The sequence below is a fragment of the Pyxicephalus adspersus genome, chromosome 1, assembly GCF_032062135.1.
Source record: "Pyxicephalus adspersus chromosome 1, UCB_Pads_2.0, whole genome shotgun sequence".
Classification (NCBI taxonomy): domain Eukaryota; kingdom Metazoa; phylum Chordata; class Amphibia; order Anura; family Pyxicephalidae; genus Pyxicephalus; species Pyxicephalus adspersus.
In genome coordinates, this window is record NC_092858.1 from 154,322,321 (window position 1) to 154,338,863 (window position 16,543).

At 37.9% G+C, this 16,543-nt stretch overlaps 1 long non-coding RNA gene across 1 annotated transcript in view; it reads right to left on the bottom strand.

The window, feature by feature from the left end:
* Nucleotides 1-6,022, bottom strand: part of LOC140322795 (uncharacterized) — a 53,351-nt gene extending 47,329 nt beyond the window's left edge. The window contains exons 1-2 of the long non-coding RNA XR_011919251.1: nucleotides 5,894-6,022; nucleotides 4,583-4,652 (exon numbers count right to left, since the gene is read on the bottom strand). This is a non-coding gene — a long non-coding RNA (uncharacterized lncRNA). The remainder of the gene's footprint in view (nucleotides 1-4,582; nucleotides 4,653-5,893) is intronic.
* Nucleotides 6,023-16,543: the final 10,521 nt, after the last annotated feature.

Consider the following 16,543-nt stretch of genomic DNA (forward strand, 5'->3'; position numbering starts at 1 on the left):
TCTGATTACACTGCCTTATTCTAATTTCTTCCTGAATGTTTATTGAAACTCACACAACAACAATAGAGCACCAGAAATACAGCTGCTTACACCAGCTATTTCTTCTGGAAGCCACGTTTATGGATCTTGACAGATTTTCTTTCTTTTACAAATGAAAACAACAAAATGGTCTTCATATAACACCAGCTTTAGTTACATTCATTTTTTTCCCCACTAAAATCTTTAATGCTATTGCCAGAGGTTTGAACAACATATGAAACATTGGTTATGTATCTCCAGGGCCACCATTCTCATATCCTAAATTCACAATTTAATTATATCCTAAAATTAAGAGGCATGGTGGATATGCAATTATGTTTACATACACATTCCTTTCTGTGGTAGATAGCCAGGTTGTCATAATGAGTTTTATTTCTCTGATATTCACTACTGGAAGGCTATACAGGAATGGACAACATTTCATGAAACTCTGGGAAACAAGACCATGAAATTGAGTCATTAAAAGTAGAGAAAAGGAAATGAGCACAGAATTGGAGCTACAGCCAATAGCAACCAACTAAGTCTCAATAACTTTTACTTGTCAGATGAAACAAGATTTCTGGTGTGGCCAATAACTTCACTTGCAAATTTATTGAGCTAAAAAAATATTTATCTAGTTTTATTCCCATTATCACTTATGTACATTGAGCCCAGCAGCCAATGCTGCACTTTGGCTTTTTCTGCCTTTTTCCACTCATACCAAAGTCAAGTTCTAAGGAAGCCAAATAATCTAACTGCATGTTTTTAGGAGGTGTGGGGAAACCCGCATTAGGACAGGGAGAACATATATATATCTTGCAGATAGCAGGCCTGATTTATTGAAGCATTCCAAGGCTGGAGAGGATATACTTTCATCAGTGACGCTGGGTGATCCAGCAAACCTGGAATGGATCACTTCAAAGTCATTTGCTACTTGCTAGCAAATGTTTTCAATCCTGGACCGGATCCATTCAAGGTTTGCTGGATCACCCAGCTTCACTGCTGAAAGTGTATGCTCTCTGGCCTTGGAGAGCTTTAATAAACCAGGCCCAGTGCCTGGGCCCCGATTCACACCCGGTGCTGCAGAGGAGAGAATGCTTGCCACTGAGCTATCTTTGCCTCCAAGTGTTTGAAGAAGATCAAAAGTCACCTATAAAATGTGCAGTTGGTAAGGTTTTGAAATGTAAGAAGGCTAGACTATAAACCAACTTGTTAAAGTGATTCTTTCATTAGAATATGTATTTTCCTAAACAAATGTCCCCCTGCTAAGTACATTATGTAATACTTACCTCTCCCACTGCATGAAGAATTGTATAAGAATGCCAGATGCCAGTTCCCCAACACAAAAAATAAAGAAATGGACCCATAAGATTGTCAACCCTGCCCCCACTTCTTTCTTTATTAACTTTGTTAAATTGTATAAGAAAGTCAGAATTTAAGATTGGTCTGCTTTCTTCTTTTTTTTCATTCAGAGTGAAGTCTGTCTGGAGAGAAAATGAGATGAAAGCAGCTGTGTGTGAACAGAGTACGGCACAACTGATCATAAGATTGGTTACTGATATTTTAGCAGGAAAGCCAACATCCAGTCACAAAGTCTGCTCACCTTAAAACAGAACTGTAAGTTTGGGCTTGTAGCAGTTTTATGTTCAACAAAAGAATGCAATTGTCCTGCCTGCCCACCCTGTTGTGATTTATATTTCTTTCGGGGTATCATCACCTACTTTATGGATAGAGAGTGCTTTGCAAATAATTTAAGATAATCATTTCTGTTTGTTTTTTTAGAGAATTATAAAAGCTGGCTAATGGGTAATGTCCACTTTGTGGGTGAACAGGGGTTCAGATGATTTAGGATGGCCAATTCTATTTTGATTATAGTCTATGGGTATTCCAATTTTAATCCAATCTTCAATAAAGAGCCATGTCCAAAATCTTTCCATATTTATTTTTCTGGTGTTTCATTTTTTATTTGTTGTTTATATTATACATTTTGGAGTAAGATGATAGTGGGTGTGTACAATTCCTACTGCCATTGCCTACATCACTAGAGAGCACAGTAGGTATTGGACCTAATGAGTACTATGAACCTTCTTTTAACATCATGAAGGGTACCTTCAGTTACCATTATGACGAAATCCCATTGTCCCTTTTGGATTTCACCACTAATGCCTTTTAAATGAACCATTATAAATATAAGAACTTATTGAATAACCAAGTCAACCAGACTCTGCCTAAAATATAACTAACATCTCACTTCTCTGTGAACCCACCCTTCAAGAATATAGCTTTTAAGTCGTTGTAATAAAATATTCATTCATTTAATATTAAGACAGCACTTTTAATACTATTTAAATTTGTTTTAATTCAACATGCAAGACAAATATAGGCATATTTTCATGAATCCAGGCCTCACAAATATAAATAAGTCACATTATATTGGGAGCTGTAGACAGGTAAAAATTTCTGGGATATTTATGGGTGAAACATCTGAATTAAGTAGGGGCGCAGGACACTTATGACACCGCATGAGGAAGATGGATTCCTATACAATGCAATATGACTTTCATGGGATGGGTTTGCCAATAGAGAATATCTTCTCAAGAACAGAATGATTATAACATTTATCTTACTATGTCTTTAGGGTAATGGAGATGTTTACAGATGTATGGCTTTGAAAAGCAGTCATGAAAAATTTGTCTCGCTTAACAAAGTAAGCAACAACAACCCAGGATGCTTTGCAACAATCCATCTTTTCTCTTCATTTTAATTAAGAAAACAAATGGACAATAAATTCAAAGCAAAGAATAAACATTAATCTTGGAATCAAACGGATTTACATGAAGATTACTATCAATCACGTGCACCGAATCTCATATTTAATAGTGTGGCGACCTTACTTACTTTCTTTAATCACAAAGAGAAAATCAATTTCCTAAAATTGTAATTTGGATTATATCCAAGCCCGATGCCATTAATTCAGCCGTTTCTCTGACATTACCATGTTAAAATACAGCCCCTGAAAGTTATATAGTTTTGTTTCCCAATTGCATGCTCTTCTGTTTTCTGAAATACTCATTCATACACATAAGACCGTACGGCAAGTGCCTAATCTTGCTAAATAAAGGAAGGATAATTAAATTCTAGGCTTGCAAATGTCCTTTTTTTTAAAACATGCACAGGTAAAATACTGCATGTCTGTTCAGCTGTTTATTTGATGAATATTTCAAAGCTGAAGAGTCCAACGTGGTTGAAGTTACTAATCTACAAACAGATTTTAAATGTAATTTTTTGCATATAGGCACAGTGAATGCCTTTGAAGTTTCTGATATATACATTATACACTATGGTTGGCTTATGCATTTATTTATAGTCAAGAAATCACTTTTAAATTCAAGCATTATACATTTCTTTATGCCACATTTCGTAATCAGGCTCTTACTAACTGAAGGGTAGGAAGGGAATGACCTTAGAGTGTACTCAGGCCAGAGTGGCTGCCAATGGCGATGATTAGTGGTGTACCAGCGTAAAACGGGGACAAGGCAAGGACAAATACAAAGCAAGGACAAATGGTCTACAAAACTAAAGTCCTAAAAATGTGTTGTCATTGTCAACCTCCTCCTCCCTATACAACCACATTGTTGTATGTATATAGAGGCTCTTTATAAAACCCTTCCCATACCCATATACCCACTCCAGGTTCCTTAATTTAGTGAGCTGTGTCTACCCCCCAGCAGGTCCATATTTATGCCATCCAATGAATATGGCCTTCACCTTACGAAGTTCAGCCGATAGACTTGAATTTACCTTTATTGCAGGAAGAATGTCTGTTTAAGACTATGGGTTTATGTGTGCAGGAGAGGGCATTCAAATATTGGATTTTCAGCAAGCACACTACAGACTCTTCTAGAGGGTGAAACCATCAGAACCACATGAAGGGGTATGTTTCAGTAAACACAAGCTTGCAATTTATTCGTACTTTTCTACGACACAGTTGCAGTGATTGACACATTGGGCTTAATTTATTAAACCTCTCCACGGCTGGAGAAGATACACGTCATCAGTGAAGCAGGGTGATCCAGCAAACCTGGAATGGATCTGGTCCAGGATTCAAAACATTTGCTAGCAAATAGAAAATTACTTTGAAGAAATCCATTCCAGGTTTGCTGGATCACCCAGCATCACTGATGAAAGTGTATCCTCTCCAGGCTTGGAGAACTCTAATAAATCAGATCCATTCTGTAGCTCAGAAGGCATATCTATTATGTTTAGTGGGTATTGTGGGAGAATGGGCATCACTAGACAGGGAATGCTTCAATGCTACATAACTAAAATTCAGAGTAACAATAAAACTAAAAAAGTGCAGTTTTCCAACAAACTGCACTTTTCAGAAAAGGATACTTTTAGCTGTTGTTAATAACAGACTTCAGCCCATTCTTTAATGGGGAATTAGCCCCATTATTATAATACTCGATACACTGTATTACTTGTATCGTTGTTTTTATATCTAACACAAACATAATGAAGACTCAAGCGTACTCTGAATGTCTTCTCCTCATTAGCTGCATACCTTTACTCTATTTTTGTGCAGTCCTATTTCTCAGATACTTCAACTTTCTTCCTTTGGGGTGGCATCAAATCTACAAGCAGAAAGTTGGAGAGACAAGAAAGGTATGAAGCTAAATGGCTCTGGAGGAGAATGTACAAAAACTTTTTTAAAAAAGAGCATTTAGAGTTCTGGTATACTTTAGGTGATTTAAATTCAATCCCTTGTCAGTTTATTTTTTGGGCCCATATCGTATTGGGGAGACTCCCCTGTCCTGAAGACACAATGGGAAGTCAGAGGAAATCTCCACAAAGTGAATGGAATTCCTACCTTAGATAGTTGTCACCATTGGAAGATTTTCCCTAAACTCGTGTTTCCCATTTCCTCCAACTCGTGTTTCCTCCACTTGAGCAATGGGCAGTTTGTTCCTCAAGTCAGTTTAAGTGACACCAATAATCTTTTTGGCTATTTGTAAGTGTGACATTCTTCGCAAAGACCAGCAAAGTAAGAGGCATTCTCCCCACTGAGCACCACACTAATGTAGTGGGGGTTCCCTGAAGTCCTTAAAAATATTTCACAGGGGTTCCCAAGTTAAAAAAGTTGACAAAGATAGACCTAAATTTATATTTTTAAAATTTATCTCCCTTTCCCTTTTTTTTTTTTTTTTTTTTTTTTTTTTTAGTAATAAAGGTTTTTGTTAATTAAATAATTAAATTATTTAATATACTAAACTATTTGTCTATACTAACATATAAAAACCATACAGATGGTTTTTAAAGCATTTTGAACACTGTGGGAAGCATTAGAATTTTGTATTAGGTCTTCACTGCTTTCTGTGTCCTGGGGAGATTTCTCCTTCTCTTGGCCTTGTACTATCCTGCCATACAGGCTGCCACAAAGACACGAGGTTAAATCCTCCTAAAAGCCTGTGTACACAGACTTTTGTTTCCATTTGAACTGATTTTCTGAGCATATATTTCAATGGGAATGAAAAGGGACTTGAAGCAATTTGGAAGGTCAACGGCAGATCAGAAGAAGTTACTCACATGGAATTTTGGAAGCAATTCAAAGTGATTTCTGAATGCACCTGAAAGCAGACTGCAAATCTTAATATGAAATACACGCAGCAATAAGAACATGACAGAGGTTTTATTTCTACTCCACTCTACAAAATAACAGTAAAAACTGAGAGCGTTTCTAGCTCTTCCACTTTTATCCAAGACTTTAGGGCAATGGAATTGCTAGAAACTTATGTCCAGTTTTGGTCCCCAAGAGGTTTTTGCCAAATGTATTATTAGGAATGTACAGCATGTTTACACATTATGGAAAACTTACCTATACAAAGGAACCTCTCCACTGATGAAATACCTGTTCTTTCCTGCAATGTCAGCATTTCCATCTTCACCCAGTCTTCCTCAGTGTTTTGAGACTTCCTTCAGTTTTTATGGATAGGTTGAGATTGAGGAACTGTATCTGTAATAACATATAAAACAACTGATTTATAACTAACACTATTTACAGTTACTATATTCCTAACTATCTCCTGGCACCCACCTCGGGATATCATCAATCTGGTAGCCTTACTACCTTTACACGCTTACTAATCCTGGGGGTTAACTGCTCCATCCAACACCTCCAGAAACTATAAGTTCACCTGTCTTCTATCTTCTATATTCATGTATGGAGTTAACGAGATACATCTCCCATAAGGAACAAACCTTCATATTTCCTTTATGCCTATACATTTTAGCTACACCATTGGGTCTCATCTTCCTCCGAAACCACTTGAATGAAACAAAGTGACTCACAATTATCTGACTCCCCAATGACAGAACAACTTATATCAACCAGGATGAAGCTCTAACCCCTCTTTGTGTAGTGTTAGTCGAATATCTCACTATTTGATTCGACGGCTATTCAATTGAATAGGCCGATATTGTTCGGGCGATCAAATGTCGAATTTGAACAACATTAAAGTGTTTCTCCCAATGGGGAGAAAATTTGGGTTATTTTTCGGGACTGTGTAGAGCTTCTACAGCCTCCAAATACTCCCACAGCTCTGCACAACACTGTACAAGGCAAGAAAAAAATCACAAAGGCGTACTGAACTCGTATGTCCCCTATATGGAGAATCTCCATTGAGAGGTCATATGATTTCAGTACGCCTCCAGTCACAGCTGATTGCCCTGCACCCACGTGCCCCCAATCAGCTGTAAACGTAGGTTCCCACGGTCCAGGTTCAGCCCAGGTACAAGTCACAGCTGATTGGGGTCCCCGGGCTGTACTTGTCAATGATAAGTACTGTACTGTCTATCTTTAACAATCTGTATATCTAATAAATAAAATTGTTTAAATGCCAAAAAACCCGTACCTTCCTTCTCTGACTCTCCTAACCCAGAGATAACAATCAATTTGTGATACCAATTGTCTCCTAGGGGTTGGCAACAACTCACATCATATAGGAGGTCATTAACCATTTTGAGTTAATTACTCTCCCATAGGTTGGGATTATTTACAGTAACTCTTATGCATGAGGTCAGAGGTGTGTCCAAGTATAGAATTGAAGAGGATTGAAGCACCAGCTGAAATGAGATAAGGACATCCCTAGACTAAACATTATATTTTGCACACAGTGTAAAGTGACGTTTTTAAAGTTCAGCTTTAAATTATATTAAGCCGCTTCTTGCCAATAGTAGATATCTAGAGAGACAGAGGTGAAATATATTTTTGACTACTGTATGAAAATAGTGCTATCTTCGAATTTAATTTATGTCCAAAGAGACACTGTAACGGTCCTCATAGTAAAAGGACTTTAAGAATCTTTTATGCATTATTAAGTGTTCTCCCTACCTGTAAGGTGGGATCATTGATACAGAATTGGCATACAAGCAAGAAAATGAAAGTCATAACACAGACACTGTACACTAATTAGACACATTTTACCCAGACAGATCACTTAATTAAACAGCTTGAAATCATGTTACTCAGGGGAAATTTCAAAAGCTGTCATGAAAGCAATTTAAAGTAAGCATTTAATAGAACAATTTTTAAGGATAAATTGGAACTTCAATGAGGAACAAAGTTCTGGGATTTTTGTACTTCTACTGTCCATTCGCATACCCCACACAGAACAGAGATGAGATAACATTGCAGAAAAGGTCAGAACACAGAGTTGAATTACATTGCTTACAGGAGTGAACTGGTCTTCTATCTGCATTCCTTCTTCCTCCCTCCAATGTTCCTAAACTATTTTTATGCATTCCAAGGACATCCGTTTTAAATAAAAACACAATAAACATAACTTACAAATGGCTTTATGAAAAAACAACTAACAATCACAGACGAAAAAATAAACCTTCCCCTTTAGATCAAAATTTTATAATATAGATTGTATACTGGGATGGGTTCCAGGATTTATAATATTGCCCCCTCTGATATACCATTGCTTTTATTCATATTGCCCTGAGTGTCAAAGGTCACTCTGATAGTTGGCAACTGGCTGGCTAGGTCTGGCAGACTCTAGATGACCTCTACCCCTTCCACTCACAGGGCATGGAACACAGATACTGCTTCCCCACCATGCAGGACTTGAGGAGTCCTTGTTACAATCATCAGACTTCAGATGCTGTAACATGGGATTTGGTAGGTGCCATTGAGTGTACAGTTGACAAAAATGTGGGGTGGTAATAAATAATAATACATCTTAATATAGTGTGGGGGTAAAGGCACCAGGGGGAGGGGGATCTACAACAGGGGAGGGGATAAGAGAGTATTTTTTGCAGGTTTTCTTTAGGTTTGTACTATTTTTGCATTAGAATGGTTTTCTCCAAAGCCACATACAGCTTTTTCCACTAGACTCATCCTTTTAAGGTTCAGACTATTGAATCTATTTACTATTATACATTGCATTTATGACCACTATTGGAACTTTCAGTGGGAATATGAAAAGACATGCAATAATTTTTAAAGTATGAACTGCTCTTTAGGTTAAACTCCTAAGCCTCTTTGGTTTTATTTTGGCTCAATTTTACACTAAAAGAATAATATTAATATTGTTATTATTAACAATAACAAACTGTATTTATATAGTGGCAACTTATTACGCAGCACTGTACAATAAATAGGGGTTGCAAACAACAGATGGATACAAACAATGACATAGAAGGAGAAAAGGACCCTGTTCAGAAGAGCTTACAATCTAAGATGGAATGGATTTATAAATGTCCAGTTTTCTATTTAATCTACTCACACATGTATGTATATTTTAAAATTGTTGCACTTTTTCTGCAATACCTACATGCTGCAGAACAATTTTTACACATACTATATATAACAGTTCAGTAAGCTTCTAACTCTGTCTCTTTAATTAAACTTAGCAACACTGCTTAAAAAAAAACATAGGCATCCGCTTTTTGGGAGTGACTCCAAAGACGCAATTCTCACCCGGACTCCTAGTGGGATCTGCCCTGAGTTTAGGCTGTTCTTTTTTACCCATAACATAAACCAATTTCAAACCTCATTTCATGTGCAATCCTGGAACTTGATAATTATACTCTTCGGAACACAGTTTTCTAGTTTCCTAGATGACTTGTTCCAGCTGCTGATAAAGATGACATATAACATTTTTAGTCTTTTTAGAATCAGCAAGCAGAATGTTCTATAAGAAGCCTTCATCTGCTTTTTCCAAACAGCTAAATACAAGTGTTTCTTTAACACATTCCCCCAGGAGAAGCTAACATATGGTGCTGTTAGCACTATAATTATGCCAGTGTTTATTAGTTAAGTAAAAATCACACATCTTCTTTAAGGAAATTAACCCAGACGACTGGAATCAATATACTACATTCCCTCCAGAAGCAACGGTAACATTTTCCAGCAGACCCTACTTTCCCAGGGCTCAGAACTCACCCATTATGCCAGAGAACCTAAGAACTGCTGACGATAAGTTCACTGTAATGTTTCTTGTTATCAGAGTCTAATTAAGAGTCAAAGGAGTGATGCAATGGTTAGCAAGGACAGACAATGAAGTGTTCAGACTTAGTAGCTCAAATAAATGTGGGCAATTAGCTACAAATACACAGCATAAAAGGTTTTCTTTAATATGGTGGGACAAGGAGCAATGTTATTTAATAACCCCCGGCAGCCATTAACAGACTAGCTTTCAACAATCTGACAACTGTAAACTGCTGGGGTGGTCACACTTATAACTCTCAGGCAGTCTCTAATGTTTGGGCCATATGTCATAAGAATGAAAAAAATACCCAAGCATGGCTCTTCCAACCTCTTAATCCTTCCCGTTTTGTCATTGAAATGTCTCATCTTATCAAAAAAGATCAACAGGGAGGCTGAGTGGTTAGAAAGGGATGAGGCCCAAAGTTAAGTATTGCATTAAAGTGCATAGATAACAAAAGCATGTACGTTCAACTATTTACATACAAATCTCAAGAGATACATCTCAAAAGAGCGCTAAAACAAGCCATCTCTGACCCATGGTTGCTTTTTAATGAGTTAATAATTCATCACATATCACAACAAAGAATCTATAGTTGGGTATCCAACAGCTTAAAAATATCTGCTGGTGATTTACATTACAAATTTGTAAGTTTGCCAGGGTTCTGATGCAATAGAAAATTGTGCTACTTCCCCCTCATCTTAGATTGTAAGCTCTTCTGGGCAGGGTTCTCTCCTCCTGTGTCATTGTTTGTTATTTGCTACCCCTATTTAATGTACAGTGCTGCATATCGACACTCTCTAAATACTACTTGATAATAATAATAATTTCAGTGGTTTTTGAATTCTTCCCCAATACTTACAGATACAGAGGTAAGTGAGCATGAGGTGTTATGGCTTGTTCAGAATATACAATAACGTTTTGCTTGGTCTGGACACAGCTTCACTTTGGAGCACCATTAGTACCTACATCTAGATGCCACTGGTTCCAACAGTAGCCTGATACTACGTTTATAAGAAATGTTATTGGACCTAAAATGCCTATCTGGCCAGGTTCCATGGCCATAACGTAGCGCCGTTCTGGTAGAAAATGTAAAAAGACAGATTTGAAAGCTTTGATTAAATATTCTTTTCTATAATCTTTTATGAGATTGCCAATTATTGTGCATCCCTCCTTTTCTGTACATCACTATTGGTCAGTAACTCTCAACCATAGGGTTCAACTAATAAAAATGTGCAAGAGGATGGCTTAGCAGCAATGTATGGCCCGTATCTGCTGAAATGATCTGACATTTAGACATGATAGGAACATTTGGAGGCTGATGCAGGTATGTGCGCTTCCACATCAGGACAATGATTGGCTCTTATCTAAACATGAACAGGTACATGGTTTGTAACAACATAAGCAACCATCACTCTCTGTGGAGAACCAAGTTCTAGAATCCATACAAAACTAACCTCTAAGCCAGGGGTGTCAAACTCAAACACACTGGAAGGCCAAAATTAAAAGCTTAGACAAAGTCACAGGGCAAACTTAAAGTTTATTTAAAAAATTGAGGAAGTTTTTCCTTCTCATTAGATATAAAATCTTTTCATATGTAAAAAAAAGAGTTTTTGCTTAACATTCAATCTGGAATAAGCCTATAATAGCGGAATAGCAGCGCTACTGCAATTACCTGCATAAATAAAACAGTCCTATGCGGGGCCACGCATAGGCAGAGAGGACGCTGGTCTATAGATGCAAGTGATGGCGCTACTACAAATCCTGGCATTAATTTTGTCTATAAAACAGTCCAATGGGGGGCATAGGCAGAGAGGCCGCTGGTCTATAGACTCCAGTGATACCCATAATTGTAGTTGTAACGCTATTTCAATGCAGTGGTGGGCCAGCTGCAATTCATTTTTAGAATTCCTTTGGGGGCCAGAATTGGCCCGTGGGCCAGAGTTTGACACCCCTGCTCTAAGCCATCGTTTCTCACTCAGGGTTCCCCCAGAGGTTGCTAGGGGTTCCTTTAGCAATGAGTCATTTGTATCTCTCTCATCTTACAGGCTATCTGTAAGGGTGACATTCTTTCCAATAGTCAGTATTGTTAGAGACATTCTTCCCACTGACCACCATACTAATGTACTGTGAGCTGTGGATATATTAATTATAGTCAGGGGTTCCATGAAGACCTGAAAGTTATTTTAAGGGTTCCCCCACGTTAAAGAGGTTGAAAAACACCTTTCTAATCCATTAGGGTGACCCTGCCACAATAAACACATCCCACACATCTATAAAGGGTCTATAAGGTTCTGAATCTCCTAATAGCTTCTTGCAGACTTTAACAGAATTCTATTCCCCATGGAGTTCCCAAATCCCAAATATTCCCCTCCTGAATCTCCAACATGGAGGCACTGAACTTTTCATTTTCAATACAATGTACACTCAGGTGACATGAATGTTGTGAAAATCTCCTGTTTCTAGTCAATATACTGAGAATTTCCCATTTGGTATATAATAGAAAAAAACACATCTGTCAATCATTGGAAACAAACACTATGTGAAAGACCCGGTCACTAAACTTTGAGATTCTTGTATTATTAGGAATGGATAATAGAGTATTGAAATGAACAAAAACAACCAAATAAACAACATATGGTGAATTTAATATCAGGTTCTATAGATGGTGTTAGGGGACTTGTTAAAATAACAGATTTGTCAGTAAAGTGAGCTGTATTTTGTTATTGCTAAACTATTACACGTTTCCACCTGGATGATATCATTGTGCAGCTACCTGGGTGTCCCATATATTGTAGCTTTCACATGTAAGCTGGCTGCATCAACAGAACCATTGATCACAATATGGATGTCACCCGATACACTTGTAAACAGATAGAGTGAATTGTTCACAGTCAATTAGGTTTAAGCTGGAGCAGATTGGCTGATAGCCTGAGCTGGCAAAAAATACTCCAAAAAATGTATTCTTCATTCTTCCCTCTATTCACCTATTCAAACATTTTTTTGTTTTTATTGTATGAAAATGAACAATGAATAAAGATTTTAGGCAGGCCCTACTTTATATAAAACTAAAAAAATATAAAAGTTTTGGTATTAGATACACTTTATCCACACACCAACACAAATGGTAAACTGAAGGTTTTATATATAAAGAAAGTTGTGTGATGTTTAGGTTTATTGAAAAAGAAAACACTCGGATTATTCCATCTTCTCTACTTTTTTGACATAGGGGGGACCCTTGAAAAAAACTTTTAGGTCTTGAAGAACCCCTCCTATAGTTGCTATATCCATAGATTACAGTATATTAGTGTGGTGGTCAATGGGAAGAATATCACTCTTACAGGGAGCCAAAGAGATCATTGGTGTCAGTGACCTGAGAGTCACAGATTGCTACTGGAAGCCCTATCTTCTTCTGGAAAATATTGCTTAAAATAATCTTCCTGGTGTACTCCAGGCAACTTTTTGGGAACAACCACAGATAAATGTTTTATTGTTTTTATTATCCTACTTTCTACTCATTGAAAAGAGCACTCAACCCCCATCTTTTCAAAATTGCCTACCCGGCTTTTTCTGTCTCTTAAAACCCTCTCTACTTCCCACCATTCCATATCTTCCATCCTTCTGTGTGATACTACCCCCACCTCCTAGATTGGACAGGGTCCTCTCCTCTTCCTGTGTCACTGTCTGTATCTGTCTGGCATTTGCAACCCCTTATTAATGTACAGCACTGCATATTATGTTGGCACTATATAAATCCTGTTTATTATTCTTATTAATAATAATAATAATAATAATTGGACATAATATTTATTACAATACCCTACAGTGAGGTTCAGTATACAACTTTCATTTAAAACGTGTTCTTGTGTAATCCCTACTTTGGCACATCACAACAAGAGAAGCGTATAGTTAAGACTCCAGCAGTGTAATGGTGGTTGATAAAGTCCAATGAAACTTTGGTGGCATAGAAAGCTGCAATAGGAAATGCTGATGTTACCTTCTTGGCTTTGCAGTATGAAAGGATCATGCTGTTTACAAGAGCGGGTAAATAGGATTACACATATTTTGGATCAGGTTAACCATGGGTGGTAGTAAGATAATAAAAATGAAAGGCCATAAGGTGGTCAGCTTTAGATCAAATGCCTCTGCCAATAAATTCTGAATGATGTCAGTAATACAAGGCCAAAGCCCGTAGACACAGCCACTTAGTGTAACTCACAGTGCAAGCTTTCAAAAACATTTAGGTTCGTTCTTCAGTCATAAACAGTGAAGTGGTCATAACAAACTGATAAAGAAGATAGCATTAGTAGTTAGTGCAATAGTATCAACGCAGGCCAATGATTTGATTGGCTGCCATGGTCCTTGCATCACCAAGGTTGGCTCAGTGGTTAGCACTCTAGCATGCCTTTGCCGCACTAGGTCCCAGGTTCAAATCCTAACCACGACACTATCTGCAAGGAGTTTGTATATTACCATGTCTGCGTGGGTTTCCTCTGAGCACTCCACTCCTCTCACATGTCAAAAACATGCAGTTAGGGTAACTAGCTTCCCCCCAAAAAATTGCCCTTAGACTGTGATAATGACATATGACTATGGTAAGTATATTAGATTGTGAGCTCCTTTGATGGATAGTTAGTGGCATGGTTATATACTTTGTAAAACAGGGCACTATATAAATACAAGTAAAATAAATCAGATTGTATAAGTATGTGTTTAGTTACCATATTCCCTGTACACTGCCCCAGCACAAAGCAAAATTGAGGCTCCCTGAGCACTGTATTGTGAAAGTGTGATACAGCATTACATTACTCTAAAACACAAACTTTTTTAATACAAAGGCTTCAATTCACAAAACTTTACACTATAATAGGATCTTTTTTTCAGTCATGTTATTTTTGGTGCCTGAAATTATTATTATTATTATTATTATTGTTAAAAACTAAATTATTATTATTATTATTATTGTTAATAATTAAATTAATAATAATGAACATTATTTAAACAGCACCAACGTATTACACAGCGCTGTACAATAAATAGGGGTTGTAAATGACAGACGAATACAGACAGTGACACAGGAGGAGGAGAGGATTCTGCCCAGAAGAGCTTACAGTCTAGGAGGTGGGGGAAGACTCAGACAATAGGAGGGGAGATATGTAGTGACGGGAAGTAGTGAGGGTTTTATGAGACAGAAGAAGTTTGAAAAAATTGGATTTGAGCGCTCTTTTAAATGAGTAAAAAGTATGTGCAAGCCGAATAGGACAAAGAAGACCATTAGGGGCAGCTGTAGAAAAATCTTGAAGCTGTGTGTGTGATGAGGTTATGAGAGAGAAGTCATTGGTAGGTATTCAGAGGAGCGATAAGAGCAGATAGGGGGGTATTTTTTATCAGGTTAGAAAGGTAAGTAAATAAAATATTATCTTAATAGGTGCTCAGTAGCACCAAGTGACTGTGCCTCTGGTCAACGTGCAACATTTATTGTTTCATCTGCAGGTGTCCATAGAAAATAAGCCAAAGCAATACTGATGGGCTGAGCAATGATCACTGCTGTCCACTGTCAAATATTCAGATGCTGACAAGGTGCCAGCTGCTGGAAGACATTATATATGAGAATGTTCATCTAAACTTACATCCAAACTCAGCCTTAGTCTATGATAAGACTAACAGTCAGATTGTGCTGTGGTTATCAGTAGGGATGAGCAAGCCTCTGGCATTCTGTGGAAAATTTTCTCGAAATTCCGATGAGTCCACTAAATTTTGGCGAACCGATTTCGCGGACCCATCGGAGGTTCGAGGAAATCATTACAGGAGGATTCCCAGGACTGCATTCGTTCATGCAGCCCTGGGAATTCTCCTGTGTGCAATCCCTGGGCACTAGAGGTTAATTAACCTGTAGTGCCCGGGGATCGCAGTGGATTCCCAGGGGTGCATTCATTCATGCAGCCCTGTGAATCCTCCTGTCATTGTGCGATCTGATTGGCTGAGGAAAGGAAAATCCTGATGACGCTCAAGTGTCGTCAGGATTTTCGTTTCCTCAGCCAATCAGGGAGCACTAGAGGTTTTGAATGGGGAGACTTGTCCACATTTAACCTCTAGTGCCGGGGATCGCACACTGAGCTGATCAATGAATGTAGCCGTGGAATTTTTTTTTTATTAAGGAAAATCAGTGAATTTACACCGATCGTTCTCTCCCGAATTTGCTGGGAGATTGCGTTTTAAAACCTCGCTCACTCATCCCCAGTTATCAGTTTCTCATGCCCCTTAACTATTTCTTTGGGTGAGATGGTATATGTAGTTTCTCACCCATGGCAACCCATGGAGAATTAATGGAGCCAACAGTAAGCATTTCAGTACCGCCTACTACCAACTACTAAAATGTTCAAATGCCAGTTCTTGTAGAACCAGTGCAGCAGTGCAGGCCGCCAGCCTTAGCAAGGTGTCAGACAGTGGGAGCTGTATGGGAACTGCTATTCCTGATGCAAGACTGAACTGAGCCTTGGAGTGAACTGAAAATTGTTTTGATACAATGGGCCTACTTTAATAAAGCTCTCCAAAGCAGGAGGGGATTGACTTTCATCAGTGAAGCTGGGTGATCCAGCAAACGTGGAATGGATTTCCTTAAAGTCATTTGCTATTAGCTAACAAATCCTGGATCAGATCCATTCCAGATTTGCTGGATCACCCAGCTTCAATGATGAAAGTGTATCTCCTCCAGTCTTGGAAAGCTTTATTAAATCAGGCTCAATGTCTTAAAATTCTAGAGATATAAAAAAAAATCACTGTGCAAATGTAGCAATGTAAGCACAACAGTTGCAGGTAACAAGCTTAGGCCATATTAAATTCTGTAAAAAAAAGTCATTCAATTTCAAAGAAGGTTCACCCAGCTTTAAAGAACATTCATCTAGCTTCAAAAAAGTGTTTGCCCAACTTCAAAGTCTGTTCATTGAAAAACCTGGGTAATCAAGCAAAATTTAAATTGATTTCTTAAAAATCATTTGCTGTTAGTGGAGAAGTGTTTGCAACTGTGGACCAGA